The sequence below is a fragment of the Excalfactoria chinensis genome, chromosome 8 (assembly GCF_039878825.1).
Source record: "Excalfactoria chinensis isolate bCotChi1 chromosome 8, bCotChi1.hap2, whole genome shotgun sequence".
Taxonomy (NCBI): Eukaryota; Metazoa; Chordata; class Aves; order Galliformes; family Phasianidae; genus Excalfactoria; species Excalfactoria chinensis.
The window spans coordinates 1,930,010-1,946,493 of NC_092832.1; positions in this window are offsets into that span (position 1 = coordinate 1,930,010).

Consider the following 16,484-nt stretch of genomic DNA (forward strand, 5'->3'; position numbering starts at 1 on the left):
ACCCGTGGTCTTGGGGGAAGTATTGGGAGTCTGAAGCTTCTAACGCCCATAGCGCATTCTCTGCCTCGCGCAGCAGGTGCGAAGGCTGCTGCTCGCAGAGCAGGCTGCTTACAGACATTAGAAGACGCTGCCGCACGCCGGGACAGCGGCGGCAGATGGATGCCGAGGAGGGACCAGTCCGGGCTCCGGCTGCCCGGCGGCACCGCTCGCGGCGCCGTGCGGCCCACCTGTGGGGAGAAGGAGGCGTGGGATGGAGGTGGCGAAGTCGCCACCGGCGTCCCCCGCGACGGCGACATCGAAGGCCGCCGGCCGCCCGGCCGAGCCCGGCCCCGCCGCTCTCCGCCTGCGGCGGCGGAGCGGCCGGGCCCGGCCGGGCCTCGTTCGTCGCGGCGGTCAGCTGCGTCCCAGGGCGTCCCCCGGGGCCGGCCGGTGCCGTGCCCCGGCCAGAGGCGCTCAGGACGCACCGCCTCACCCCGCTGCCGCGCCTTCCCTCCGCCTCCCTGCCCGGCCCTCACCTGACGGCGTTCCTGATCGCGTGGCAGCCCTGCGTCGGGCTGGGAGTCGTCCTCCCGCTTCTCGCTCATCTCCGCGTCCTCGCACAGAGACACAGTGAAGCGCCCAGGATCTGCTGCCTCCTCACGGAGCCGCTCTCCTGAGAGTGAGCGGCACTCTCTCCAGGGGGCTCTGACCCCTCCAGGCAGCCCCGCGTCACAATGGCCTTGGGGCGCGATGCCGGCCCGCGTCACAAAGCCCTGGCGGTTACGAGGCCCACTGTGACAGCCCTCCGCACGTGCCTGGCAACCGGCTGCCTGTGATTCAGCGTTGTCCTGACGACGGCGGGCCACCAGCGGTGAGTGGCAGCATGACGGGGACAGAGAGCTGTAGGCAAGGGGCAGAGGCACGGCCCTGCCTCCACCCAGCACCTCAGGTTTTCTGCAGGAGGGTGGGCCTGGATATGGCAGGGCACGCAGTGCTGCCGGCCTCCATGCCACTTGGTGGGCCGCCTGAGCTGGGCGGGCCCTCCCTGGGATGGCTTTCTTCCCGGGGACGTAGCTGGGCCATCCTCCGGTGTGTCTCTGAAACACCTGGAGCTCTGTGCAGCTCCTCTCCACCTCTGCAGAAACCTTGCACGTGGTGTGGCAGCGGTTCCTGTGGGGGACAGATGGCTATGGGCAAGGGGCAGGGCGGGCACCGGGCACCGTATGCTGAAAATGTTGAGGGACTTCTCCTGGTGTGGAAGCCTAATGGAAAATGGGAGACTTGCAGGCACCTGGATGCCAACCCTGCCCCTTCAGCACCAGCTGTCCCAAATGTTTCAGAATTGACTGCTGCTCTACAGGAACAGGCTCGCTCCTTTCTGGCTGCTGTTGATGTCTAAGACAGGTTTTTTATGTTCCCCTTGAGGAAGGCGGAGGACAGTCAGTTTGCATTTACTTGGAGGGACTGCAATGCACATTCAGCTGATTACTCCAGGGGTACAAACACTCCCCCACTCTGGCGCTCAGAGCGAAGGCACGGAGGATGGAGAAGGTTACATCGGACCACAGTGTCCGGGTTTGTCTGTACGCTGATGACATCCTCATATGTGGGAATGATGTCTTTGTGGGAATACCCAAGACTACACAGTGTGGCACCTGAGGAGCCCCGATCCTGCTGGGACACTCTTGGTCTCCTCTAGCAGGTGCCTGGTTGCAGTCTCACCCCTACAGACACATCGGCACTCTCCCACCAGGGCTTTGGAGACCCTCAACCCCTTCATGGCAGGTCACCTCACACACACACCAGCTCAGCCAGCTCACGCTTTGCAAGCGAGAAATCACCGTGCCTTGCACGCCCACACTCTCTGCACTTGCTGCCATCACTGACACGGGGATTCACTGCGCCATGCTCTGACCCCAGTAGCCACACAGAGACCAAACGTGCACAGACCACACAGCACTCAGCCAGGATAGAATAAAGATAGTAAGATTTAATAAATTAATAAGATTTCTACATCTGCAGGATTGAGTGTTTCATCTTTGGGAGCTATCCTACAACTACAGGAGAAGGGGAAATGGATTTAAGTTGAAAGAGGGAAGATTTAGGTTGGATGTTAGGGGGAAGTTCTTTAGTAGGAGAGTGGTGAGGCCCTGGAACAGGCTGCCCAGGGAGGTTGTGGCCAAGTTGGATGGGGCCCTGGACAACCTGATCTAGTAACTGTGGAAGGTTGGTGGCCCTGCCAGGCAGGGGGGTTGGAACTTCATTGCCCTTGAGGTCCCTTCCAACCCAGGTCATTCTGGGTCATTCTGTGATTCTGTAATTGAGTTTGTTGTCTCTGGGCGCTGCCTGGTGTTTGCAGCCTCGTGCCTTTCCTCTTGCTGTCCCCTGATGCAGCTGCAGGTGCAAACTCTGCGCAGAGCCCGAAGCGCCATCCTGATGACTTCTGGTATCCGGTGGAGAGCCGCTGCGTGTGGTACGGCAGCGGTACCTGTGTGGCTGGCAGCACCGCTGCTGTCATCGCTGGACTCTGCCTGCTCAACTGGCCATTTAATAGCCCACATTCGGGAATCAGCAGAGTCAATAAACCAGCCATCAGCCCATGATGTCGTGGGCTGCATGTCTGGCATGTCCTGAGCCGCGCCAGCAGTGCTGGAAGTATCATCTTTTGCCTGGAGCCTTTGCTGCCCGGGGCTTCTCAGATTCTTTGGCCGGGAAATATTCTGGTCTGACAACACGTGCTCATTTCCGTCCTCGTCAAGAATTCTCCAGTGTACTGGGATCACAGGATACCCACGGGCCTCCCAGTTGATCTCTCTGGGATCTTCCAATCTCTCTGCTTCTCCCAGAGCTTCTTCAGAGGAGTCAGGCAATACTGTAACTTGTGCTTTGCTTCCTCCTCTCTGAGACACTGACAAGAGCAATGCTGTTGCATTGGAGTCCACTGCAGACCTTGCAGCCTCAGAATATGAGCTTTCTGTATCTTCCGGTGCTGATGCAGGCAGAGGCTCAAGGAGTCCTGCAAGCCCAGGACCAAAATGCAGAGGAGATGGTGAACACACAGTGTGTGCCTCAGATGGGACAAGAGATGCAGCCTGCAGGGCGCCAGATGACTGTCCTGCCGTTTCTATCCCAGCCCTCTCTTCCAGTTCCAGCTGCGAATTCTGGACTAGAACATCCCTGGCTGGGGAATCATCAGAGCCAGAAAAGTGGCCCCCAGTCCTCGATGTCACACTGAGGACACTCAGCGCGCCCAGAGCACTGTCGGCTGCATTGGCACAATCTTCTGTTGCTTGAGGCCTCAGCAGCCTGGGCACGCTCATGCTTTTTGGCCAGGCTGCGTTCCAACAGGACAGCATCTGGTCCTTCTTCGCCTCATCCCGGATTCTCCGGATTGCTAGGTGATCTGGAGGACATCCATACGCCTCCGCATGCACCTCTCTGGGATCTTGTAATCTCTGTGTTTCTCCCAGAGATTGGTTGGAGAACTCAGGCATGGTGATAGCTGTTTCTTCTTCTCCCTCAGATGCTCTCCAGAGAAGTGATGCCGCATTGGCCTCCTCTGGAAAGCATTCAGCCGTGGAAGAAGATGAGTTCTCCCCAGCTTCAGGATTGGTTGCTGGCAAGGGTTTCTTCTCTGGGAGCTATTCCTCATTTAGAGGATTGACTCTGTTTCTCTGGGATCTATACAACAACTTTAGGTTTGAGTTTGTTGTCTCTGGGAGATGCCTGGTGTTTGTTCTTCAGGATTGATTTTTTTGGCTCTGGGAACTGCATGGTGTTTGCGGCCTCATGCCTTTCCTCTTGCTGTCCCCTGATGCAGCTGCAGGTGCAAACTCTGCGCAGAACCCGAAGTGCATTCCTGAATACAGCTCGCATCCGGCGGCGAGTCTCTGCGAATGGTGGGATACCTGTGTGGGACAGAGAACTGTAGGCAAGGGGCAGAGGCAAGGCCCTGCCTCCCACCCACCACCATGGAATTTCCCTGGGAGGACTGCACTGCATGTGGCAGGGCACGGAACACCACCGGCCTCTGTGCCAGTTGCTGGGCCACCTGAGCTCGGTAGGCCCCTCCCTGGGATGGCTTTCTGCCTGGGGACATACTTCGATACTCCACCAGAGGATCTCCGAAGTGCACGGACTTCTGTGTACCTCTTCTGCCCTCTGCGGAAACCTGTGTGGGAACAGCAAAACCACAGCCCTGTAGGCTCCTGCGCAGCAGCAATCCAGATGCCAGGGCCCCAGGAAGAAGGATACCTCCCTCCTGGCTTGTCAAACATGCCCCTCGCTTGAAGGAGGTGTTATGGAGGGGATGTCCACCCTTGTGCACAGAGCTGGCTTGAAAGGAGACAGCATCAGGCATCGCCCCACAGTGTACACTCTAGCGTAGCTACTGCCTGTGCTCTCATTTCACACCTGGTGCTGACCAAGTGGACTTTCCTCACCTTGCGTTGACTGCCTGTAGTTTCTGCTCCTTTGCATGCAGGTCCGAAATCTGCAGCCATGGGGGAAGTTGAAGGCGTGGTCTTCGCCTCATCAGATGAGGAACTCAAAATGCTTAGTAGTACCCTGACTGCCTCAGCATCTTCTTCCTCACTGTTATCTTCCCATTCTTCTCCCACACCCTCCACAGGATCAGGCCAAAAACATGCGGGCCTAGGCATGCGCTCAGCCATCAGTGCAGTGTCCCTGGTATCCAGCATGCCCCAGGCAGTATCAGCAGCATCGGTACCATCATGTGCTGCTTGGGACACGAGAGGTCTGGGCAAGCTCGTACTGTGTGGCTCTGAGATGTTCCCACTGGACAGCATCTCCCTCCTTGCCTTATCACGGATTCTCCGGATTTCCGGGTGATCTGAAGGATATATATAGGTCTTCTGGTACATCTCACTGGGACCTGGCAGTTCTGACAAGTCTCCCAGAACTTGTCCGGAGGACTCAGGCACGGCCATAGCTGGTTCTTCTCGTACTTCTCCCTCACACTCTGACAGGAAGAAGGGTGTTTCACTGGCCACCTCCGGAGAGTGCGCTGCTGTGGAACAGCCTGGGTTTTCTGCATCCTCAGGAACTGATGCAGGGAAAGGCTCAAGCAGTCCTGCAGGCCCATGACCTGCGTCCAGAGCAGAAGCTGAATGCACTGTTTCTGCACTGTCATGTGCTGCTTCAGGTGCACTGGCACTGTCATGTGCTGCTTTGAGTCTGAACAGCCTGATTATGCTCATCACTGGCCAGATGTTCCAGCGGGACAACATCTGTTCCTTCCCCGCTTCATCAGAAATTCTCCGGATTTCTGGGTGTACTGGAGAACACCCATCGGCCTCAGTGTTGATCTCTCTGGGATCTTGCAGTTTTGGTGCTTCTCCCAGAGCTTGTGTGGACAATTCCGGCACTGCCATAGCTGTTTCTTCTTTTTCTTCTTCCTCACGTGCTGACAGCAGTGGTACTGTGTTGTTGGCCTCCTCTAAACAGTGCTCAGTCTCAAAAGAATCTGACGTATCCAAATCTGCTGGCACTGATGCATGCAGAGGCTCAAGGTATCCTGAAGGCCCAGGACTTGCATCCAGAACAGAAGCTGAACACACTGTTTCTGCATCATCAGATGGGGCAAGACATGCACTCTGCAGGTCACCAGATGACTGTCCTGCAGTTTCTGTCTCAGCAGTCTCTTCCACATCACGCTGTACATCCTGCACTCCAGCATCCAAGAACTGGAACTCTCCCAGGGCAGGAAAGCAGACCTCCACCCTCGATGTTGAGGTACAGATGTTCAGCATTCCCTGAGCAGTGTCAGTAGCATCGGCACTGTCTGCTGTTGCTTGAGGCCTCAGCAGCCTGGGCACACTCATGCTGTTTGGCCAGGTTGCGTTCCAACTGGACAGCGTCTGGTCCTTCTTTGCTTCATCCTGGATTCTCTGGATCGCTGGGTGAACTGGAGGACATCCATACGCCTCCCCGTGCACCTCTCCGGGATCTTGTAATCTCTGTGCTTCTCCCAGAGATTGGTTGGAGAACTCAGGCATGGGTTCTGCCACATTGCCCTCCTCTGGAAAGCATTCAGCGTTGGAAGAAGTTGAGTTCTCCCCATCTTCAGGAGTGGTTACTGGGAAGGGCTCGAGGTGTCCTCCAGGCCCAAGGTCTGCATCAAGAGACGCTGCACATACAGCGTCTGCCTCAACAGATGAGGCAAGAGATGTGCTCCACAGGTTGCCAGATGACTGTCCCGTGGGTTTCTTCTCAGCAGCCTCTTCCAGCTCCTGCAGCTCAACCTGCACTCCAGCGTCCCCGGTTCGGGAACCAGCAGGGGCAGGAATCTGACCCTCAGCTCCGGATGTCACAGAGCGTACGCCCAGTTCTCCCTCAGCAGTGCCGGCAGCGCTGGCACCGTCTGCTGCCGCTGGGGGCACGAGAACCATAGGCATGCTCACAGGGTTTGCCCAGCTGGTGTTGCGACTGGACACCCGTGGTCTTGGGGGAAGTATTGGGAGTCTGAAGCTTCTAACGCCCATAGCGCATTCTCTGCCTCGCGCAGCAGGTGCGAAGGCTGCTGCTCGCAGAGCAGGCTGCTTACAGACATTAGAAGACGCTGCCGCACGCCGGGACAGCGGCGGCAGATGGATGCCGAGGAGGGACCAGTCCGGGCTCCGGCTGCCCGGCGGCACCGCTCGCGGCGCCGTGCGGCCCACCTGTGGGGAGAAGGAGGCGTGGGATGGAGGTGGCGAAGTCGCCACCGGCGTCCCCCGCGACGGCGACATCGAAGGCCGCCGGCCGCCCGGCCGAGCCCGGCCCCGCCGCTCTCCGCCTGCGGCGGCGGAGCGGCCGGGCCCGGCCGGGCCTCGTTCGTCGCGGCGGTCAGCTGCGTCCCAGGGCGTCCCCCGGGGCCGGCCGGTGCCGTGCCCCGGCCAGAGGCGCTCAGGACGCACCGCCTCACCCCGCTGCCGCGCCTTCCCTCCGCCTCCCTGCCCGGCCCTCACCTGACGGCGTTCCTGATCGCGTGGCAGCCCTGCGTCGGGCTGGGAGTCGTCCTCCCGCTTCTCGCTCATCTCCGCGTCCTCGCACAGAGACACAGTGAAGCGCCCAGGATCTGCTGCCTCCTCACGGAGCCGCTCTCCTGAGAGTGAGCGGCACTCTCTCCAGGGGGCTCTGACCCCTCCAGGCAGCCCCGCGTCACAATGGCCTTGGGGCGCGATGCCGGCCCGCGTCACAAAGCCCTGGCGGTTACGAGGCCCACTGTGACAGCCCTCCGCACGTGCCTGGCAACCGGCTGCCTGTGATTCAGCGTTGTCCTGACGACGGCGGGCCACCAGCGGTGAGTGGCAGCATGACGGGGACAGAGAGCTGTAGGCAAGGGGCAGAGGCACGGCCCTGCCTCCACCCAGCACCTCAGGTTTTCTGCAGGAGGGTGGGCCTGGATATGGCAGGGCACGCAGTGCTGCCGGCCTCCATGCCACTTGGTGGGCCGCCTGAGCTGGGCGGGCCCTCCCTGGGATGGCTTTCTTCCCGGGGACGTAGCTGGGCCATCCTCCGGTGTGTCTCTGAAACACCTGGAGCTCTGTGCAGCTCCTCTCCACCTCTGCAGAAACCTTGCACGTGGTGTGGCAGCGGTTCCTGTGGGGGACAGATGGCTATGGGCAAGGGGCAGGGCGGGCACCGGGCACCGTATGCTGAAAATGTTGAGGGACTTCTCCTGGTGTGGAAGCCTAATGGAAAATGGGAGACTTGCAGGCACCTGGATGCCAACCCTGCCCCTTCAGCACCAGCTGTCCCAAATGTTTCAGAATTGACTGCTGCTCTACAGGAACAGGCTCGCTCCTTTCTGGCTGCTGTTGATGTCTAAGACAGGTTTTTTATGTTCCCCTTGAGGAAGGCGGAGGACAGTCAGTTTGCATTTACTTGGAGGGACTGCAATGCACATTCAGCTGATTACTCCAGGGGTACAAACACTCCCCCACTCTGGCGCTCAGAGCGAAGGCACGGAGGATGGAGAAGGTTACATCGGACCACAGTGTCCGGGTTTGTCTGTACGCTGATGACATCCTCATATGTGGGAATGATGTCTTTGTGGGAATACCCAAGACTACACAGTGTGGCACCTGAGGAGCCCCGATCCTGCTGGGACACTCTTGGTCTCCTCTAGCAGGTGCCTGGTTGCAGTCTCACCCCTACAGACACATCGGCACTCTCCCACCAGGGCTTTGGAGACCCTCAACCCCTTCATGGCAGGTCACCTCACACACACACCAGCTCAGCCAGCTCACGCTTTGCAAGCGAGAAATCACCGTGCCTTGCACGCCCACACTCTCTGCACTTGCTGCCATCACTGACACGGGGATTCACTGCGCCATGCTCTGACCCCAGTAGCCACACAGAGACCAAACGTGCACAGACCACACAGCACTCAGCCAGGATAGAATAAAGATAGTAAGATTTAATAAATTAATAAGATTTCTACATCTGCAGGATTGAGTGTTTCATCTTTGGGAGCTATCCTACAACTACAGGAGAAGGGGAAATGGATTTAAGTTGAAAGAGGGAAGATTTAGGTTGGATGTTAGGGGGAAGTTCTTTAGTAGGAGAGTGGTGAGGCCCTGGAACAGGCTGCCCAGGGAGGTTGTGGCCAAGTTGGATGGGGCCCTGGACAACCTGATCTAGTAACTGTGGAAGGTTGGTGGCCCTGCCAGGCAGGGGGGTTGGAACTTCATTGCCCTTGAGGTCCCTTCCAACCCAGGTCATTCTGGGTCATTCTGTGATTCTGTAATTGAGTTTGTGGTCTCTGGGCGCTGCCTGGTGTTTGCAGCCTCGTGCCTTTCCTCTTGCTGTCCCCTGATGCAGCTGCAGGTGCAAACTCTGCGCAGAGCCCGAAGCGCCATCCTGATGACTTCTGGTATCCGGTGGAGAGCCGCTGCGTGTGGTACGGCAGCGGTACCTGTGTGGCTGGCAGCACCGCTGCTGTCATCGCTGGACTCTGCCTGCTCAACTGGCCATTTAATAGCCCACATTCGGGAATCAGCAGAGTCAATAAACCAGCCATCAGCCCATGATGTCGTGGGCTGCATGTCTGGCATGTCCTGAGCCGCGCCAGCAGTGCTGGAAGTATCATCTTTTGCCTGGAGCCTTTGCTGCCCGGGGCTTCTCAGATTCTTTGGCCGGGAAATATTCTGGTCTGACAACACGTGCTCATTTCCGTCCTCGTCAAGAATTCTCCAGTGTACTGGGATCACAGGATACCCACGGGCCTCCCAGTTGATCTCTCTGGGATCTTCCAATCTCTCTGCTTCTCCCAGAGCTTCTTCAGAGGAGTCAGGCAATACTGTAACTTGTGCTTTGCTTCCTCCTCTCTGAGACACTGACAAGAGCAATGCTGTTGCATTGGAGTCCACTGCAGACCTTGCAGCCTCAGAATATGAGCTTTCTGTATCTTCCGGTGCTGATGCAGGCAGAGGCTCAAGGAGTCCTGCAAGCCCAGGACCAAAATGCAGAGGAGATGGTGAACACACAGTGTGTGCCTCAGATGGGACAAGAGATGCAGCCTGCAGGGCGCCAGATGACTGTCCTGCCGTTTCTATCCCAGCCCTCTCTTCCAGTTCCAGCTGCGAATTCTGGACTAGAACATCCCTGGCTGGGGAATCATCAGAGCCAGAAAAGTGGCCCCCAGTCCTCGATGTCACACTGAGGACACTCAGCGCGCCCAGAGCACTGTCGGCTGCATTGGCACAATCTTCTGTTGCTTGAGGCCTCAGCAGCCTGGGCACGCTCATGCTTTTTGGCCAGGCTGCGTTCCAACAGGACAGCATCTGGTCCTTCTTCGCCTCATCCCGGATTCTCCGGATTGCTAGGTGATCTGGAGGACATCCATACGCCTCCGCATGCACCTCTCTGGGATCTTGTAATCTCTGTGTTTCTCCCAGAGATTGGTTGGAGAACTCAGGCATGGTGATAGCTGTTTCTTCTTCTCCCTCAGATGCTCTCCAGAGAAGTGATGCCGCATTGGCCTCCTCTGGAAAGCATTCAGCCGTGGAAGAAGATGAGTTCTCCCCAGCTTCAGGATTGGTTGCTGGCAAGGGTTTCTTCTCTGGGAGCTATTCCTCATTTAGAGGATTGACTCTGTTGTCTCTGGGATCTATACAACAACTTTAGGTTTGAGTTTGTTGTCTCTGGGAGATGCCTGGTGTTTGTTCTTCAGGATTGATTTTTTTGGCTCTGGGAACTGCATGGTGTTTGCGGCCTCATGCCTTTCCTCTTGCTGTCCCCTGATGCAGCTGCAGGTGCAAACTCTGCGCAGAACCCGAAGTGCATTCCTGAATACAGCTCGCATCCAGCGGCGAGTCTCTGCGAATGGTGGGATACCTGTGTGGGACAGAGAACTGTAGGCAAGGGGCAGAGGCAAGGCCCTGCCTCCCACCCACCACCATGGAATTTCCCTGGGAGGACTGCACTGCATGTGGCAGGGCACGGAACACCACCGGCCTCTGTGCCAGTTGCTGGGCCACCTGAGCTCGGTAGGCCCCTCCCTGGGATGGCTTTCTGCCTGGGGACATACTTCGATACTCCACCAGAGGATCTCCGAAGTGCACGGACTTCTGTGTACCTCTTCTGCCCTCTGCGGAAACCTGTGTGGGAACAGCAAAACCACAGCCCTGTAGGCTCCTGCGCAGCAGCAATCCAGATGCCAGGGCCCCAGGAAGAAGGATACCTCCCTCCTGGCTTGTCAAACATGCCCCTCGCTTGAAGGAGGTGTTATGGAGGGGATGTCCACCCTTGTGCACAGAGCTGGCTTGAAAGGAGACAGCATCAGGCATCGCCCCACAGTGTACACTCTAGCATAGCTACTGCCTGTGCTCTCATTTCACACCTGGTGCTGACCAAGTGGACTTTCCTCACCTTGCGTTGACTGCCTGTAGTTTCTGCTCCTTTGCATGCAGGTCCGAAATCTGCAGCCATGGGGGAAGTTGAAGGCGTGGTCTTCGCCTCATCAGATGAGGAACTCAAAATGCTTAGTAGTACCCTGACTGCCTCAGCATCTTCTTCCTCACTGTTATCTTCCCATTCTTCTCCCACACCCTCCACAGGATCAGGCCAAAAACATGCGGGCCTAGGCATGCTCTCAGCCATCAGTGCAGTGTCCCTGGTATCCAGCATGCCCCAGGCAGTATCAGCAGCATCGGTACCATCATGTGCTGCTTGGGACACGAGAGGTCTGGGCAAGCTCGTACTGTGTGGCTCTGAGATGTTCCCACTGGACAGCATCTCCCTCCTTGCCTTATCACGGATTCTCCGGATTTCCGGGTGATCTGAAGGATATCTATAGGTCTTCTGGTACATCTCACTGGGCCCTGGCAGTTCTGACAAGTCTCCCAGAACTTGTCCGGAGGACTCAGGCACGGCCATAGCTGGTTCTTCTCGTACTTCTCCCTCACACTCTGACAGGAAGAAGGGTGTTTCACTGGCCACCTCCGGAGAGTGCGCTGCTGTGGAACAGCCTGGGTTTTCTGCATCCTCAGGAACTGATGCAGGGAAAGGCTCAAGCAGTCCTGCAGGCCCATGACCTGCGTCCAGAGCAGAAGCTGAATGCACTGTTTCTGCACTGTCATGTGCTGCTTCAGGTGCACTGGCACTGTCATGTGCTGCTTGGAGTCCGAACAGCCTGATTATGCTCATCACTGGCCAGATGTTCCAGCGGGACAACATCTGTTCCTTCCCCGCTTCATCAGAAATTCTCCGGATTTCTGGGTGTACTGGAGAACACCCATCGGCCTCAGTGTTGATCTCTCTGGGATCTTGCAGTTTTGGTGCTTCTCCCAGAGCTTGTGTGGACAATTCCGGCACTGCCATAGCTGTTTCTTCTTTTTCTTCTTCCTCACGTGCTGACAGCAGTGGTACTGTGTTGTTGGCCTCCTCTAAACAGTGCTCAGTCTCAAAAGAATCTGACGTATCCAAATCTGCTGGCACTGATGCATGCAGAGGCTCAAGGTATCCTGAAGGCCCAGGACTTGCATCCAGAACAGAAGCTGAACACACTGTTTCTGCATCATCAGATGGGGCAAGACATGCACTCTGCAGGTCACCAGATGACTGTCCTGCAGTTTCTGTCTCAGCAGTCTCTTCCACATCACGCTGTACATCCTGCACTCCAGCATCCAAGAACTGGAACTCTCCCAGGGCAGGAAAGCAGACCTCCACCCTCGATGTTGAGGTACAGATGTTCAGCATTCCCTGAGCAGTGTCAGTAGCATCGGCACTGTCTGCTGTTGCTTGAGGCCTCAGCAGCCTGGGCACACTCATGCTGTTTGGCCAGGTTGCGTTCCAACTGGACAGCGTCTGGTCCTTCTTTGCTTCATCCTGGATTCTCTGGATCGCTGGGTGAACTGGAGGACATCCATACGCCTCCCCGTGCACCTCTCCGGGATCTTGTAATCTCTGTGCTTCTCCCAGAGATTGGTTGGAGAACTCAGGCATGGGTTCTGCCACATTGCCCTCCTCTGGAAAGCATTCAGCGTTGGAAGAAGTTGAGTTCTCCCCATCTTCAGGAGTGGTTACTGGGAAGGGCTCGAGGTGTCCTCCAGGCCCAAGGTCTGCATCAAGAGACGCTGCACATACAGCGTCTGCCTCAACAGATGAGGCAAGAGATGTGCTCCACAGGTTGCCAGATGACTGTCCCGTGGGTTTCTTCTCAGCAGCCTCTTCCAGCTCCTGCAGCTCAACCTGCACTCCAGCGTCCCCGGTTCGGGAACCAGCAGGGGCAGGAATCTGACCCTCAGCTCCGGATGTCACAGAGCGTACGCCCAGTTCTCCCTCAGCAGTGCCGGCAGCGCTGGCACCGTCTGCTGCCGCTGGGGGCACGAGAACCATAGGCATGCTCACAGGGTTTGCCCAGCTGGTGTTGCGACTGGACACCCGTGGTCTTGGGGGAAGTATTGGGAGTCTGAAGCTTCTAACGCCCATAGCGCATTCTCTGCCTCGCGCAGCAGGTGCGAAGGCTGCTGCTCGCAGAGCAGGCTGCTTACAGACATTAGAAGACGCTGCCGCACGCCGGGACAGCGGCGGCAGATGGATGCCGAGGAGGGACCAGTCCGGGCTCCGGCTGCCCGGCGGCACCGCTCGCGGCGCCGTGCGGCCCACCTGTGGGGAGAAGGAGGCGTGGGATGGAGGTGGCGAAGTCGCCACCGGCGTCCCCCGCGACGGCGACATCGAAGGCCGCCGGCCGCCCGGCCGAGCCCGGCCCCGCCGCTCTCCGCCTGCGGCGGCGGAGCGGCCGGGCCCGGCCGGGCCTCGTTCGTCGCGGCGGTCAGCTGCGTCCCAGGGCGTCCCCCGGGGCCGGCCGGTGCCGTGCCCCGGCCAGAGGCGCTCAGGACGCACCGCCTCACCCCGCTGCCGCGCCTTCCCTCCGCCTCCCTGCCCGGCCCTCACCTGACGGCGTTCCTGATCGCGTGGCAGCCCTGCGTCGGGCTGGGAGTCGTCCTCCCGCTTCTCGCTCATCTCCGCGTCCTCGCACAGAGACACAGTGAAGCGCCCAGGATCTGCTGCCTCCTCACGGAGCCGCTCTCCTGAGAGTGAGCGGCACTCTCTCCAGGGGGCTCTGACCCCTCCAGGCAGCCCCGCGTCACAATGGCCTTGGGGCGCGATGCCGGCCCGCGTCACAAAGCCCTGGCGGTTACGAGGCCCACTGTGACAGCCCTCCGCACGTGCCTGGCAACCGGCTGCCTGTGATTCAGCGTTGTCCTGACGACGGCGGGCCACCAGCGGTGAGTGGCAGCATGACGGGGACAGAGAGCTGTAGGCAAGGGGCAGAGGCACGGCCCTGCCTCCACCCAGCACCTCAGGTTTTCTGCAGGAGGGTGGGCCTGGATATGGCAGGGCACGCAGTGCTGCCGGCCTCCATGCCACTTGGTGGGCCGCCTGAGCTGGGCGGGCCCTCCCTGGGATGGCTTTCTTCCCGGGGACGTAGCTGGGCCATCCTCCGGTGTGTCTCTGAAACACCTGGAGCTCTGTGCAGCTCCTCTCCACCTCTGCAGAAACCTTGCACGTGGTGTGGCAGCGGTTCCTGTGGGGGACAGATGGCTATGGGCAAGGGGCAGGGCGGGCACCGGGCACCGTATGCTGAAAATGTTGAGGGACTTCTCCTGGTGTGGAAGCCTAATGGAAAATGGGAGACTTGCAGGCACCTGGATGCCAACCCTGCCCCTTCAGCACCAGCTGTCCCAAATGTTTCAGAATTGACTGCTGCTCTACAGGAACAGGCTCGCTCCTTTCTGGCTGCTGTTGATGTCTAAGACAGGTTTTTTATGTTCCCCTTGAGGAAGGCGGAGGACAGTCAGTTTGCATTTACTTGGAGGGACTGCAATGCACATTCAGCTGATTACTCCAGGGGTACAAACACTCCCCCACTCTGGCGCTCAGAGCGAAGGCACGGAGGATGGAGAAGGTTACATCGGACCACAGTGTCCGGGTTTGTCTGTACGCTGATGACATCCTCATATGTGGGAATGATGTCTTTGTGGGAATACCCAAGACTACACAGTGTGGCACCTGAGGAGCCCCGATCCTGCTGGGACACTCTTGGTCTCCTCTAGCAGGTGCCTGGTTGCAGTCTCACCCCTACAGACACATCGGCACTCTCCCACCAGGGCTTTGGAGACCCTCAACCCCTTCATGGCAGGTCACCTCACACACACACCAGCTCAGCCAGCTCACGCTTTGCAAGCGAGAAATCACCGTGCCTTGCACGCCCACACTCTCTGCACTTGCTGCCATCACTGACACGGGGATTCACTGCGCCATGCTCTGACCCCAGTAGCCACACAGAGACCAAACGTGCACAGACCACACAGCACTCAGCCAGGATAGAATAAAGATAGTAAGATTTAATAAATTAATAAGATTTCTACATCTGCAGGATTGAGTGTTTCATCTTTGGGAGCTATCCTACAACTACAGGAGAAGGGGAAATGGATTTAAGTTGAAAGAGGGAAGATTTAGGTTGGATGTTAGGGGGAAGTTCTTTAGTAGGAGAGTGGTGAGGCCCTGGAACAGGCTGCCCAGGGAGGTTGTGGCCAAGTTGGATGGGGCCCTGGACAACCTGATCTAGTAACTGTGGAAGGTTGGTGGCCCTGCCAGGCAGGGGGGTTGGAACTTCATTGCCCTTGAGGTCCCTTCCAACCCAGGTCATTCTGGGTCATTCTGTGATTCTGTAATTGAGTTTGTGGTCTCTGGGCGCTGCCTGGTGTTTGCAGCCTCGTGCCTTTCCTCTTGCTGTCCCCTGATGCAGCTGCAGGTGCAAACTCTGCGCAGAGCCCGAAGCGCCATCCTGATGACTTCTGGTATCCGGTGGAGAGCCGCTGCGTGTGGTACGGCAGCGGTACCTGTGTGGCTGGCAGCACCGCTGCTGTCATCGCTGGACTCTGCCTGCTCAACTGGCCATTTAATAGCCCACATTCGGGAATCAGCAGAGTCAATAAACCAGCCATCAGCCCATGATGTCGTGGGCTGCATGTCTGGCATGTCCTGAGCCGCGCCAGCAGTGCTGGAAGTATCATCTTTTGCCTGGAGCCTTTGCTGCCCGGGGCTTCTCAGATTCTTTGGCCGGGAAATATTCTGGTCTGACAACACGTGCTCATTTCCGTCCTCGTCAAGAATTCTCCAGTGTACTGGGATCACAGGATACCCACGGGCCTCCCAGTTGATCTCTCTGGGATCTTCCAATCTCTCTGCTTCTCCCAGAGCTTCTTCAGAGGAGTCAGGCAATACTGTAACTTGTGCTTTGCTTCCTCCTCTCTGAGACACTGACAAGAGCAATGCTGTTGCATTGGAGTCCACTGCAGACCTTGCAGCCTCAGAATATGAGCTTTCTGTATCTTCCGGTGCTGATGCAGGCAGAGGCTCAAGGAGTCCTGCAAGCCCAGGACCAAAATGCAGAGGAGATGGTGAACACACAGTGTGTGCCTCAGATGGGACAAGAGATGCAGCCTGCAGGGCGCCAGATGACTGTCCTGCCGTTTCTATCCCAGCCCTCTCTTCCAGTTCCAGCTGCGAATTCTGGACTAGAACATCCCTGGCTGGGGAATCATCAGAGCCAGAAAAGTGGCCCCCAGTCCTCGATGTCACACTGAGGACACTCAGCGCGCCCAGAGCACTGTCGGCTGCATTGGCACAATCTTCTGTTGCTTGAGGCCTCAGCAGCCTGGGCACGCTCATGCTTTTTGGCCAGGCTGCGTTCCAACAGGACAGCATCTGGTCCTTCTTCGCCTCATCCCGGATTCTCCGGATTGCTAGGTGATCTGGAGGACATCCATACGCCTCCGCATGCACCTCTCTGGGATCTTGTAATCTCTGTGTTTCTCCCAGAGATTGGTTGGAGAACTCAGGCATGGTGATAGCTGTTTCTTCTTCTCCCTCAGATGCTCTCCAGAGAAGTGATGCCGCATTGGCCTCCTCTGGAAAGCATTCAGCCGTGGAAGAAGATGAGTTCTCCCCAGCTTCAGGATTGGTTGCTGGCAAGGGTTTCTTCTCTGGGA